Genomic DNA, 14,560 nt, shown 5'->3' with positions numbered 1-14,560 from the left:
TTATGGATTATGGTGTATTTAGAATTGGATAAATGAGCCGTGAGAGTTCTCCGTTCTACGGAGGGGATGTTAATCTCGGTCCTGTGTACAGAAAGTCATGTCTATACAATGTATCTTGTAGTACGACAGTTTCGAAAAGAGTAGGGTGTTAACCCCTGACTGTCTCATCCGTCCTGCTCTTTGGATATTCACAATCTAACCGATTCTGATATCCACCCAAACAGCAGTGCCATGCTTGGAGACAACGTGAAAAGGGCGCAAAATGTTTATAATTATATTGTGAATCGTTATGGCTTTAAACATCTTGTTAAAGATTAATAGAAATATAATTTTATAATTAAAAATGATAAACATATTTTCAATATCTTCCACGGGCTCTTGTGTCTTGATTAGGTTAATTAATTCTTTCTCATGCTTGTACAACATGTACAAGGGTTATGAATGTGGTCCTTCACGGGACTGTGGGTTAAGGGATCCAGGGTATATGGTATAGTTTGCCTACTCACATCCTGGGTCTACCATATGCTCACACTGTTCTGGCAGGGCGTGTTGGTGGAGGCTACAAAGCCGTAGACACAATGGCGTAACTAGGGGGGGGCAACGTGCCCCGGGCGCCACCCTTAGGGGGGCGCCAAATTGACCAATTCAGCATCGATTCTGCGCCCTTCCAAGCGATGAAAAATTTTCAGCACAAATCAATTGAAAGAACATTTTAAGACCGATATTCAACTTCTAGTAACCAACATTAATTAGTGGTAGGTCTTATTATTTTGTCCAAAATTTCACTCGCTCCGCGGGCAATTGTTTCAAGAATGGGGGGGCATTATGTATCCTTAGCCCTGGACGCCACAACCCCTAGCTACGCCACTGCCCGCGTCTAAGATATTCTCGGTTGGGGCGCGCCAATTTTGTTTCTAGCCCCGGGCGGCGGGGCGCCGCTACAAACTTTAGCTACGTCACTGCGTATACAGCCCTGGAAGGTGTCCAGTGGCTCCCGGAGCTACAATTTTGGGCGTACAGAGGTCAGACTCTTGTTATTAAAAGTACGCACTCACGTGGTTCTTAGCCAATTGAAAACATGCTTATATGGAAATTCATAAACTAATCCATCGGCTTAGAAAGATTTTCAACATGGGGGGGGGGGCTGACCCATTCTCGGGGTGCCCGAGGGGGCTCCCCTTCGGTGTCAGGAAATTTTGCGAAAAAGAGGTCAATAATAGGCCTTATAATTATCTGGAATTATTGAGGGGCCGAGCAAACCCCCCCCCCCCGGTTCATAAGCCTATGCAATCAGTGATTGTTATCGAGGCTGTCGCCAGATGGTTAGCTATGGTTTGTTTAGTGACAGAGGAGCACAAATTGGCTAGGACAGAGACTACACCAGATAACGTCTTTGACCTACAGTTCACCATGTTTTATCAGAACTACAATAACATACAATAGGGATGGGCATCATTTTTGGAATCGGTTTTCGATACCGATACCAAAAAGTATCATTGGCGATACTCCGACAGGCTACTTCCGATACCGATACCATTTTACTCGGGTGCATTGTGTATTTCACTATATACATATACAAGAGTAGAGTTGTATGTATTGTATTTACGCCTAAGGGGCTGTGCAATAATTATGAGCCCGGAGGGGGGTAAATTTCCAAACGACTCACCAAAAATCGCTTGCGCCCCCCCCCTCGGCCCGCCAAAAAATCGCCCCCCTTGCACATGTCAAATTTGTGGGATCCCAATTTGCAAACCTTACGTGTCGCGAGCGCAGCGAGCAGGAAAATTTGCATGTTTAAGCGGTTTTTCCTAAGCCTTTTTAGAGCGTTTTATTATTTTTTTTAAAGGCGCCCCAAGAATGTGTGCCAAAAATCGCTTGCCCTCCCCTTCTCGGCTTGCCAAAAATTGCTTGCCCCCCTTTCGGCTCGCCAAAATTTCTTCCCCCCATTTTTTATACTAAATGCTGATTCATAAACACTAAAATGTTTTCTTTCAGATTGTTTCAGCTTTTATTATATTTCAAACAATACCTGAAATCGGTACCAAGGGTCCTTTCATCTTTTCTGTTTCGATTTCGGTTTCCGGTTTCGGTTTCGGATCTCATTGTTATTTTGAAGTGTTAGCATGGTACGTGTGAACAATCCTTTTATTCTAGTCTTTTGTTGACTACAGAAAAGTTGAACGAAGATAACTTAGGTTTCGGTTTCGGGAGTTATGTTAATTTCTGGCAGGAAAAAAGTGGGATGAGAGGGTTGATGCTAATCTAGACAAAAGAAGTGTCTAAATTTTACGGTCGTAAATTCGCGATAAATTGTACGGCTTCAATTGACTTGCGTTGGGTGTATAGGTACTCCAGCCTAAGCGGGAGTAGATTGTGAAAATTGCCCAACGTAGAAATATAAACATTAACACGAGTAATCAGTGTTGCCAAGAATTACGTACTTGTTCGTGCAATCGCGCAAAAATCGGTTATATTATGATTATGTAGCGATTAAACGGGGAATTGTTTTCGTCCCAAATACACCTTAAAACTTGGTAATATGCAACACCAGAGAAATGCGTTGAAGTGAAACTAATAGGATTTCTTTCATTGGAATTGGTAATCTGATAATTGCTTCAGTCAAAATTGCCCGACTCAAAATATATTTTAAATGTATATTATATGAGAGAGTGGGGATGCTAGACGAGGAGATGATCTGGTGGAGGGGAGGAGAGGAGGAGAGGAGAGGAGTGGAGATCGAGAGAAGAGAGGGGGCGAGCAGAGTAGGGAGGAGTTTATTCCGTTTATTTTGATTTTTCTACGTTGATCATAGGCCTACTGCTAAAACAGTGAGAGGGGGAGAAGGGTAAAGGAAACACAACATCCAATATAATTCAGATATCCACATAATTCAAAAGATGGCACAGGTGAGAGTTGGGGAGGGGGAGAGACAGACAGACTAGAAAGAGAAGAAAGCGAGAGGAGAAGGGGCAGGGGGTCCCTTTTTTTTTTTAAAGTAAGAGTGAGTAAGATTGCCCACTTGAGACGCCAGTGTTGCATATAATTGACTTATCCAACCTTTATTGACAGACATAAGTGTGATTGACAGCACCTATTATTACCTCTTCAAATGAGAAGCATGATGCCCCAAACGTAACAATGAAGTCAACTTACACACCATCCTACTTAATCCCTTGCGTTTTCGTTTCTGAACAATAGAGCTCCCGAAACAGAAAAGTTGAAACGAGGGCAAGTTTTTTTTTTTCAACTAGGCCTATATCGTTTTGATTATGACACATATAAACAGGCTAACAATATAGGCCTATATCTTTATTGTTAGTTTTTGTGTTTCACATCAGACCCATTTAACACAACCACAATCATTGCATCTTTATTCTTTAACTATAATTTTCATCCACGCTAAACTCTTTCAAAAAAACTCAAGGAGAAGGCGATCATCCGCAAAGTGTGCACAAATGAGCGCCATTTTGGCCCAAAACATGGCGTTTATCGAGCTAAAAAGGAATATTCTTAAGGTTTTATTTCTCTTACCCTCATCTCATGGACAAATTGAGGGGAACGTGCCCCCCCCGTCTCCCTACTTCCGCCGCATATGACAGCAGGTGTACATTCTAATAGTATTATTCATGAAAGTTTCAATCAGATTTGTGTTCAGAACATAGTGCAGTTATGCTGCAGAGCAAACATGATTCGACCTTTGCAGTACTTAAACCTGGTCAACAGGAAATTGCTCCAGCCAAATCAATCGATAAAGTCTAGTACATCCTCCACATTGAATGGTGGACTGCACTTATGCCCAAATATGGCACTTGCCAATCAATAATCACCCACTTGAAATTCCCTGACTCTCTTCACTGACCAAAGTTATGGACAGATTTGGGAGTTGTTTTTGCTATTATCTGTCGTTTACATATCAGGAAAGTTCGACCATTTGCAGATGCCCCACCTACTCAGTTTTTAGCCTACATGTAATGTATACATCATTCTTGATTGACAACGAGTACAAACAAGAAATGTCTTTAAAAAAGACAATGCCTCCAAGATACCAGTGGGCACCTTTTGTTATTAGTTAAGGAGACACTTATAATGCTAGCTTGAAGGTAACGCTATTGGATATAGATTTTTGTCTGATTGAAATATGTGAGTCCATTCTCTCCTGATTACAAGACTGAAAATTTTATTTTAATCGGATATTCGGTTACCAAAATATATGGCCTGTCAAAATGGCTCGAAACCAAGAAGTTGGCAACAAATTTCTTTTATTTTTGTTATGCAATGTTTTCAGGTAGGCCTTATTTTCTAATTATATATGGCCATGTGTTTTGAACTGGTACACTGATAGCCTGGAGCCGTGACATTGGCGCGAGATTTTTATACGTTCTTGCCAATTTTAGTTCACATCATGATACCCTATATAGGTAAAATACATGTCAAATTAAAGCTATTGATGAGCTCTTTAAAATGGTACCATAGGTTTGCACATACCATGTAAACTTCTAAAGTTAGGACTGTTAAAGTAAAAAAATGACAGGGTGGAGCCGTGGCTCCACACGGTGGCTCCCACACGTCAAAATTTAGAATGGGATTCTGCTAATTTACCAATAGCTTGTTACCTACCTGAAATGATTTAACTCAGCTAATTTAACTTTCATTTCATCATTGGCATACAGCATTAAAGATAACTGTATAATTTAGGCCTATAATCAGTTTATTAAAGTTTAGAGGTTGGAAGTTGATGGAGCCCTGGAGCAGAATTACGACTGTTGCCTTGCAGAAAGGCAAAATGTTCATACCGCAAAATTGGTAAAATCATGTTGTATGTATTCTAGTTGGTGAAATTATTAATTAATACTTTTTATTATTATAAGTGTAATTGAAAAATACTTTTGCTTGTCCCTACAGTAAGTTAAAAGCAATTAAGTTTTAGAATTGTTTGGGCTGTGGCCTTAAATGCGAAGAAAAAGAAGGACAAAAGTGCTGAGCAAAATTTGCAATAAAAAATCAAATCTGAACTGAACACTCTGGTAATTATTTTGGCAAAAATCACAACAGAGTGAATGTGACACTGACCTAGACCTAGTTTACCATGTGTAAGATCAATAATGCCACCATCACAGGCTATGTGGAACCCTTTTGTCATATCATATATTTGGAACAGATACTGAAGAATTTGATGATGACAATATGGGCATTTCTGAGGAATTGACATAGCACTAAAGCCATCATCAGATAGTATTATAGTAACAGAGAATATTTTCTCTTTCATGTTACATCTGATGGTGTCATCACTCATCAAACTAACTGAAACTATATCCATGTTTCAGAATATGGACACACCTAATTTCCCGGTGCAAAAAGGTTATTGAAGGCTATTGGCTCTATACTAAAACCACCAGAGAAGATTGCTTTTATAAGAAACTTATGAAGGAAACCATAGTGCCCAAGGAAAGTGTTCTTTATGTAGGTGTGGATTTACAAGAGCTTACAAGACAGAGGAAATTCACCAGAGTTGTACCTTCTGAAGTCCGTAGATGAATGCGAGATCATGTGTTCCATTTCCGTGTAACATACCGGTACTAGATTCTCTCTTTAAACTGCCCCATTATTACAAAAGATTGTTAAATTTTCCTAATCAATCAGTTAGAAAACATTGTACATGTGTTTTTGTGCAAAATTGTGTCTTGTAACATAAATTGTAATTATTTGTACATGCATTATCAATATCATTAAGAGTTTGAAAAAAATGTGTACATTTTTATGCGTTCCGACAAAATGTTCGCGCCATGGAAAATCTATAGCAGGTAGCATAGTAAAAGTACACATTTTCTGAAAGCTCTAGCTCTATAGAGCTCAAATATAATGTTCTTTTTGATGTGGGTATAAGATCAAAAATAAAGAAATCACACAAAATTCAGAAAAATTTTCATGAAAAATCTCACTTTCTTCTTGCAATATCTCCCTAACCATTAGCCCCCCATAAAAAACAATGTCATTTTTGGATTCCTTGTGAAATTTCCTTGCAGAATATGTATACTTTTCCTGTAGTAGCATACACAACCACTGAAATAATTAGTTTCAAATGAAAATTGGTGTATTTCTCGGAACAGAAAAAGTGAACTTTTCATGTCACGCGAAAATCTACCAGTTCAAAACGCGTGGCCATATGCAAGAACTGTACAAAGTAAAATGTTCAGATCGGCTACAAAATAAGATATAAAACCCATGGATGCCTTTTTCCATGCAAATTTCCATTTGCATAATTAATTAGGGCCCTAATCAGCTTTTCTAATAAGTGGCCCTAATTAATTATGCAAATTGAAATTTGCCAAAACGCAACCGTAATTTTGTAGTAGGTCTACAGTGTGTGTTCTACCCATGTACCATGCCTCAGTAGGCCTACTATAGCTCTTTTAATTGTATCTGAAATCTTTACTTTGCATAATTCATGCATGTAATTAGAAAATCATCTGGCAACTGGACTTGTCAAAATATAGAAAATAAAAAGAAAGTTGTTGCCAATTTTTTGTTTTGGGTTCGCACCATTTTGACAGGCCATATCTCAAGAACCGAATGTAATCTACACAGGGCATAAGCTTTAACATATTATTTAAATAGAAAGAAAATCTAAATTTGTGCATTAGCCAATAGGGCCACGGTCACCTAAAGCCATCTTGCAATCTTGCAGATAATTCTGATGTATGAAATAAGGGAGCGATCGTTATTTATGGCAGGGGGGGGAATGGGTAAATTTAGGGGGGAACACGAAATTTTCTTGTGGTCTTGAGGGGGAACCTGACATTTTAGTTGAACCAGGAGGGGGATTGTTAAATTTTAAATGGAGAAAATTGGGAAAACAAGGGGAATGCAAAATTGTGAGCGGACGCGAGGGGGAACGCAAAATTTTTGTCGATATTTTGCCAAAACACCCATTCCCCCCTGCCGTAAATAACGATCGGTCCCTAAGACCTTCAAACTTTCAGATATGAAGAGTTCCAGATGCAGGCAGCCATTTCTGTTTTTTAAATGCATATATGCCCAAGTTGTATCAAGAGTCATTTCTCGTGGATTTTTTGACTGAAAATTACGATTGTAACGTTTCAGAGTAACACATTTTCGTATCAGATTGTTTATGCTTGTTTATTATATTTTGTATTCAGGACTAAAATAATATTAATATTATTATATTTAGGGGGGTCTTTTTATAGGCCATTACTCTTTTGTATGTGTAATTGAATAAAAAATCAAAAACATTATTGTTTTGTTTTGTTTCCTTCATTTGTGCTTTGTCTTGCATCGAAAGGGCCAATATCAACACCTTGTTTGTAAGAAGTATTGTGTGATGATTCTTGCATTTTATTTTTATCTTAACAAACAAAAAGCAAATTTCTCAGTCAAAGTCTTGAAACGGTCATGGGTATGCATGCAAAAATATTGCAACAGTACTCAGTAGAACATAAAAACTGATACATGACCAACCACGCATGGGAATTGGGGAAGCAAATACTTTAAAACGAATTATTCCGAATTATATCAACGCAATAAAATTGCAATACTTTAGTACAAGTATTTGAACAGCAATGAAGCCCGCCATAGGCGCGGCTAGGCGTATCATACCATACATTGCTAAGCTGCAGTTCAAATGCATCATGATCATGATTGTGGCCTAGTCGAGCCTAGCATGCATGCCAGTCGGTCTGCTGACTCGCCGCGGCACAAAAATACCTCAATTTTGCACAAAACAATCCATGATGTCAAATTATCACATCCAAAGTGTCGCCATGAACGTCAGCTTCAACTTCTCCAGCCAAAGTTTTTGCATTGATAATCAGGTTTCATGTAATCATGAAATTAAACCTTGTTTGATGTGTATTCCCATTGCCACGGTAACGGTTTTCCAACTTGTCTTCTACGATAAAGCTGCTGAATCATGAGCGCTGAGGCTACAACCTATAATTAAAGACCGAATTAAAAAGACTAGTTTGCGTCTGACGTCATGACAAAGGCGCGCCGTGATTGGTTGCTGACCTGCGCAGTATGGCATTTTTGGTCTGGTTTACAGGATGGCATACGCAAGCTAGTCTTTTTTAATTCGGTCTTCAATTATACAACATATGAGTTTGAAAATATTCTAATGCATAATTCATTAACTTGATAGACCCACGCCATTGGCGCCACGTGCTATGTGTTTCTAGAATCCCTATAGAATAAGATTAATTTTAATGCTCATTTATTGCACATGCTGAGGAAGCGTGATTACCTTTTTGAACATTCGGAAATGGCGATAGTCGAATTTATGTATGGCGCAGAGAGGTGGGGGATATATATTGGGCTCTCAATATTGGGCGGAAATTAGAGTACTTGTCAGAATATAAATTTGTACAATCGGCCTACATGCCGCGCAATGTGCGGCATTTTAGGTGTCAATTTCAAAGCAAACTACCTCCTGCGGAGGCAGAAGCAGAAAAATATCCGTCAAGTGGTTTAGTTTTAATGCCCTTCGGAAGAGAGCGGTCCACAAAATGAGTGATAGTCACTAAAAGTTGCATTAGAGTCACGCGGTAGCCATGACCAGCAAGTTTTTTAAAAAAAAGACTGATAAAGAAGACTAATAACAGATGCTCCCGCGAGACTATATTTACACCTAACATTAAAACACTTGACTTCTATTGTTCGATGTTATTTTTCGCTGGGTACAAAATGTATCTAAAACCATGCTAAATGTTATTTACAGTCCCATATGTAATATCTTGACAACTCATTAATTCCAAAAGGGCCACCAATCCTACAGTCAATCATTGTTCGTAATAAACAAATATTTTTGCTTCCATTTCACGCGGTATTTCATAGCGAAAATTAGTTGCAAATCATACTGATCCAGAATTTTTGGACACTGCTACAGGTCTAGGCCTACCTGGTTATCACCTTCACACTACTTTTTCAGATTCACTTCCAAATATACCCTAGCAGTTTCTGAGATACCCTACATACAAATTCTGAGCCCCATTAGCCAAAAAATCAAGTTTTTCACAATTCTTTTGTTCTTATCGGACGACGCATCCATTAATATAATAAATGCTGTATTTCGACACAGTAATTTACAGCAGAGGTCCGTGGCCTAATGGTTAGGGGGCTTGACTCCAGATACGCTATCCCGAGTTCGAAACCCGGTGAACAACTGATTTTTTTTTCAATGTTTTATTAAACAATTTATTGTCATTAATCAAGGATAACATAATTTTAAACATCCAGTGCTATTGTGATATTATTTTTTTCTAGAATTTCAAAGAGTACAAAAAATATTGGCCGGTTAGTTTTCACACAGTGACGTTAACTAGGCAATGTCATATACCTCTAACAGGTCACACGTCAATGGTGAGAGCAATGTATATTGTGCATAGGAAAATCAGGGGAAAATGGACAGTAACTACAGTATGAATATGTTATAAACTGTAGTAATAAAGGTTGTGGGGGATATCTATATCATGTGTGATGTTGAATTTGGATAGGATTCTCTACATCCCATACAAATACATGTACTAAACCTTTCTTATATATGCTTAGAATTAACTTGTTACTCTTTTTAGGCTAATTTTTCTTCAAAGTTCGGTTTGTTTAAGGGCTGGGGTATGAACGTTTGGACAGTATTTATTTTGGGACATTAGAGCACATCAGACATATCGAATTGCATTCTGAATACGAAGAATGTCATTCTGATATCAAATAATTTTGGTTTTTGAAATTCGCAATTTAATACACATTTTATGGCAAATCATTAAAATTGATATTTTTGATATTTAACAGTACTCGAAGTAAACTTTATAAATCTGATGATTTATACTTAACGTGTATATAGGTGGGATGAAATGCCGACGATCAATTGAAAATTTGGACCTTTCGTATTGAAGATATGGATTTTTTTTTCCCAAAACACCAAAAAAAATACGTCTTTTTGGGAAAAAAATCTATATCTTCAATATGAAAGGTCAAAATTTTCAATTGACCGTCGGCTTTTCCTCCCTGCTACATACACTTTAAGAATATATCATTAGATTTATATAATTTACTTCGAGGACTGTTATATATCAAAATTTGAAAAATATCAAATTTTTATAATTTGTCATAAAATTTGTATTATATTGTGATTTTCAAAAATGAAAATTATTTGATATCAGAAAGACATGCTTCGTATTCAGAATGCAATTCGATAGGTCTGAGGTGCTCTCATGTCCCACAAAAATACTGTCGAAACGCAATAAACGCTCATTTTAGATCCCTTAATCATAATTAGATCATTTTTAAAATGCATTTATTTATACAAGTATCGTAGCGGCAAATAATCGATACCTAATAGTATCGAGTGATCAATACCGATACCACTGGTATCGGGTATTGCCAGAGAGTAGTTATTCTTGAGAGGGCACTCACCTCATTTGCATGGCAAAATTACCCGTCTCCTCTGCAGCCAATTTGGTTTCGCTCCATCGAAATCAAGCTGGTCACGGAGGAGACTACTTTCCTTTGTGTTTGTTCATTTGTGTATGGAGAGCCCTTCTTGGAGTCCGTTTGGACTCAGGCTACGCTCTCAGCTAGAGTCCGACGCTGCATTGTACTAGAAACACCGTCTCTGTGAACTCGCTAGAGCAAGGAAAATAAAAACTGGTTTCATTACTATCTGTTTTTGAGCTTTTTTGCAGGTCTGCGACCATGGTGTTACCACAACTGTCTTTGCGTCATTAACATGTGCTGGAGTCTAGCACAGGTCAACCAAAGTCCCGGATTTTAATAAGACAATAATAGCTAATAATGATTGACACACACACCAGGAAGTTTCTCATCCAAAAGAATGAGAAAATTTAAATTCTCACCATTTTGGCCGTTTCTCATCAAAATGTCCGTTTTCTCATCCAAAACTTCCTTTAGTGTATTAAGTTAGCTTAGGCCTATTGATCCTAAATTTGCTGGTAGGGTAAAACTCGTTTTAGGGGGGTGTTTAAAAAAGTTGGCCACATGTGTATAGGCCTACATTATCATACTTGAGTGCCCCTCCCCCCTCCCCGGTGAAATTTGAGACTCATTTGGTCACCGTCCTAAGCGTCCTTGCCCACACGAGTCGCCCAGGAGTAGGCCCTACCCGGCATTATTAATTATTAGTGGTTAGCCTCCTAAATACAGTCGCGTATCGTGTTGTCAATTATCGTTACTTGTGTCCATGGATATGACCCCATGTATAAGTAGTCTTCATAGAATTCACACAGTCTATGCCATGTCATTTACGGATACAAAGAGGATAATAATGTTGAGGGCGCCCACAAAATCTTACACCGTCTTACACAATGTTCCAAGGCAAAGTTCAGTTTAATATTTACTCATCGTACAAATACAGACGTTTTATTATGTGATGATGTTGTCTGGATGGGTGGACAGTTGTCACACTGTGGAAAAACAACAACCGGGAATCCGCATTCATTTACAAATAGCATTAAATTAGTATCACATAGTGGCCTCCGTGCAGTGGAAAACCTTAATTCTTTCATCAAAAAGAAATGAAAATGACAAAAAAAAACGGATCCACCTGTACGCCTATAAAATGGGCACAGAAATTTGTCTCAAATATGAATGAATTTTAAGAAACATACGGGATATGATGAACCAATGACCTGACGCCATGATAGTAGGATCTATTAGTCGTTTTATATACAATGTATATACCGTGTTGTCATAATACCAATATTTGACATAATATATAACGAGTAATATTTAGTATTGTAAATATGCAGTTCATATGCACAAACGAACACTGATCTTTATGATATTCAGGTTGTTGTACATCTCATATAACATGTCATATAGGAGGTCATATGTGTTGACCTTCTCCTATTGTATTTGTTCATCTGTGTATGGAGAGGATTAGCGCCATTAAAACTCCATCAGTATTTGGGCGTAGTTCAGTGAACTCACCAGATTGCTATTCCAAGTACTTTGATAAATACAGATAATATGTATTAATGGGTCGAGGCGATTGCATTGAAAAACTAATAAATTATTCATAACAGTTACGTAATCAATCGATAGTGCGGACACTTTTCATTTACAAACCACCAAAATTCGTAATCTTTAGCGTTGGAAAAGAAACCACGTGAATAGAGTGTCATAGCCCTGGTATTGCTCAACGCTTAATCATGATTACTGCATAGACAGTGTCACTGTTATAGGTCTATACGCAAAGGAGGTCTGCGCGTACGTGATCGGATTGTGTGCATTTAGGGGCTGTGCACTATTTTTTGCCCCGAGCCGGGGATGGACAGGGGGGAAATTTCAAAATGTCCTACCAAAATGATTCCACCTGCAGTGGCGTAGCCAAGGGGATTAACTGCTCCTGTGAAAGCTTTAGCCCCCCACCCCAGTCTGCTGGCCGCCCTGATAATAAAATCATTTAGGGGTTGTGCAATAATTATGTGTCACGGTACTCTGTTATACGGTGTCTGATCTCCGCCAAACTCCCCCTTTTATAATTCATCTCCCCAAATTTTCAGTTTTCCCCCTTTTTGCGAAATGCTTTCCCCTTTTTCAAATATTTCCCCCGTTTAACTTTCCCCTTTTCAAATAGTCTTTTCGACTTTCCCCCTTTTCAAATAGTTCCCCCTTTTCGACTTTCCCCTTTTCAAATAGTTCCCCCTTTTCGACTTTTTCCCCTTTTCAAATAGTTCCCCCTTTTCGACTTTCCCCCTTTTCAAATAGTTCCCCCTTTTCGACTTTCCCCCCTTTTCAAATAGTTCCCCCTTTTCGACTTTCCCCTTTTCAAATAGTTCCCCTTTTCGACTTTCCCCCTTTTCAAATAGTTCCCCCTTTTCGACTTTCCCTTTTCAAATAGTTCCCCCTTTTCGACTTTCCCCTTTTCAAATAGTTCCCCCTTTCGACTTTCCCCCCTTTTCAAATAGTTCCCCCTTTTCAAATAGTTCCCCTTTTCGACTTTCCCCTTTTCAAATAGTTTCCCCTTTTCAACTTTCCCCTTTTCATATAGTTTCCCCTTTTCGAATCCCCCCTTTTCAAATAGTTTCCCCCTTTTTAATTTCCCCTTTTCAAATAGTTTCCCCGTTTTCGAATTACCCCTTTACAAATAATACCCTTTTTATTTTCACCCATTTTGTAAATAGTTCCCCTTTTTACAAATAATCCCTTTAACTTTCCTCCCGCTTTTCACAAATAGGTTCCCATTTTAAATAGTTTATCCCTTTTTAAATAATACTCCCTTTTTGTTTTTAATACTCCCTTTTTGTTTGGTACTCCCCGTTTTCCGTGCGTAGGCTTTACCAGTAAGCCTGGACCCTGGAGAGTACCGTGCACTCACTACAGCTCATTTCGCTACATCCATTATTGGAAAGGCGTTCTATATGAATTTGGATACCAACGTAGGTAGATTTATAGCCTGTTGTGCAAGCGCCGCTAAATTCAATGGGTTAGGGATCCGTCAACTTTTATGCACGTTTATAGAGGGGCTGTACAAAGAGCAAATCCGATATGATTGATAAACCAAATGATGTTCAGAATGTTAAACGGGTGAAACTGGCATGCATAAATATTTATGCTGGTCAAATTCATAGCAATGATGTTTGAAAGTCTGTGAAGAACTTGTCTATAAACAGGGATATGTCAGAGACAACAAACAACTGGCTGCCATTGTTACAGAAGCCTAGATAATAAGAATTGTTTGTGCTATATTATTCAAAAGGGTTTTTTTTAAGTTAGCACCAAAGTTTAAAACAAGCGGTCTTAACAGTGAAATGACAATAAAAGCATACATTTATAAAACGGGCCTGGACAAAATGGGCATTGCATATTTATGACAAGTGTGGCTGTGTGATTTTATGCAACTTTATTTTTAAGCCAGTTCCGAGTAATTTTCGCTATTCTTTGTTTGTCAACAATTCCGTTAACAATAAAAATGTGCTTTCTAATCAAAGGCTCTATGGCGTATATTCAATTGACCAGACAAATGAACCAGGGACTTCGGTCAGTGGTGCACGCCTCAAAAATCCAAAAAGAATTAGTAGGCCCTATTATGTTAGATGGAGAATTAAGTAGCAATTAAGCCTAGTCTTTTTTTTAAGTCGAGACAAGTCCAAAATAATAACGATTAATAAGCCAATCGAATTGATTCGATTCCTGGGTCTATATTTAGTTGCATGATATAATTCAGATTATGATTTTTCTTAAATGTAGATCTATATCCTATAGAATTCATAAATTACACAATAAGTATCATTTTATTCATTTTATTTAGCTCGAAAGTAAAAAGGAGGATATTTACAAAACGGGTGAAAGTAAAAGGGGATATTTACAAAACGGGTGAAAGTAAAAAGGGGATATTTACAAAACGGGTGAAAGTAAAAAGGGGATATTTACAAACGGGTGAAAGTAAAAGGGGATATTTACAAACGGGTGAAAGTAAAAGGGGATATTTACAAAACGGGTGAAAGTAAAAGGGGATATTTACAAAACGGGTGAAAGTAAAAGGGGATATTTACAAAACGGGTGAAAGTAAAAGGGGATATTTACAAAA

Source organism: Amphiura filiformis, chromosome 15, assembly GCF_039555335.1.
Source record: "Amphiura filiformis chromosome 15, Afil_fr2py, whole genome shotgun sequence".
Lineage (NCBI taxonomy): Eukaryota > Metazoa > Echinodermata > Ophiuroidea > Amphilepidida > Amphiuridae > Amphiura > Amphiura filiformis.
This window is presented reverse-complemented; position numbering follows the sequence as displayed.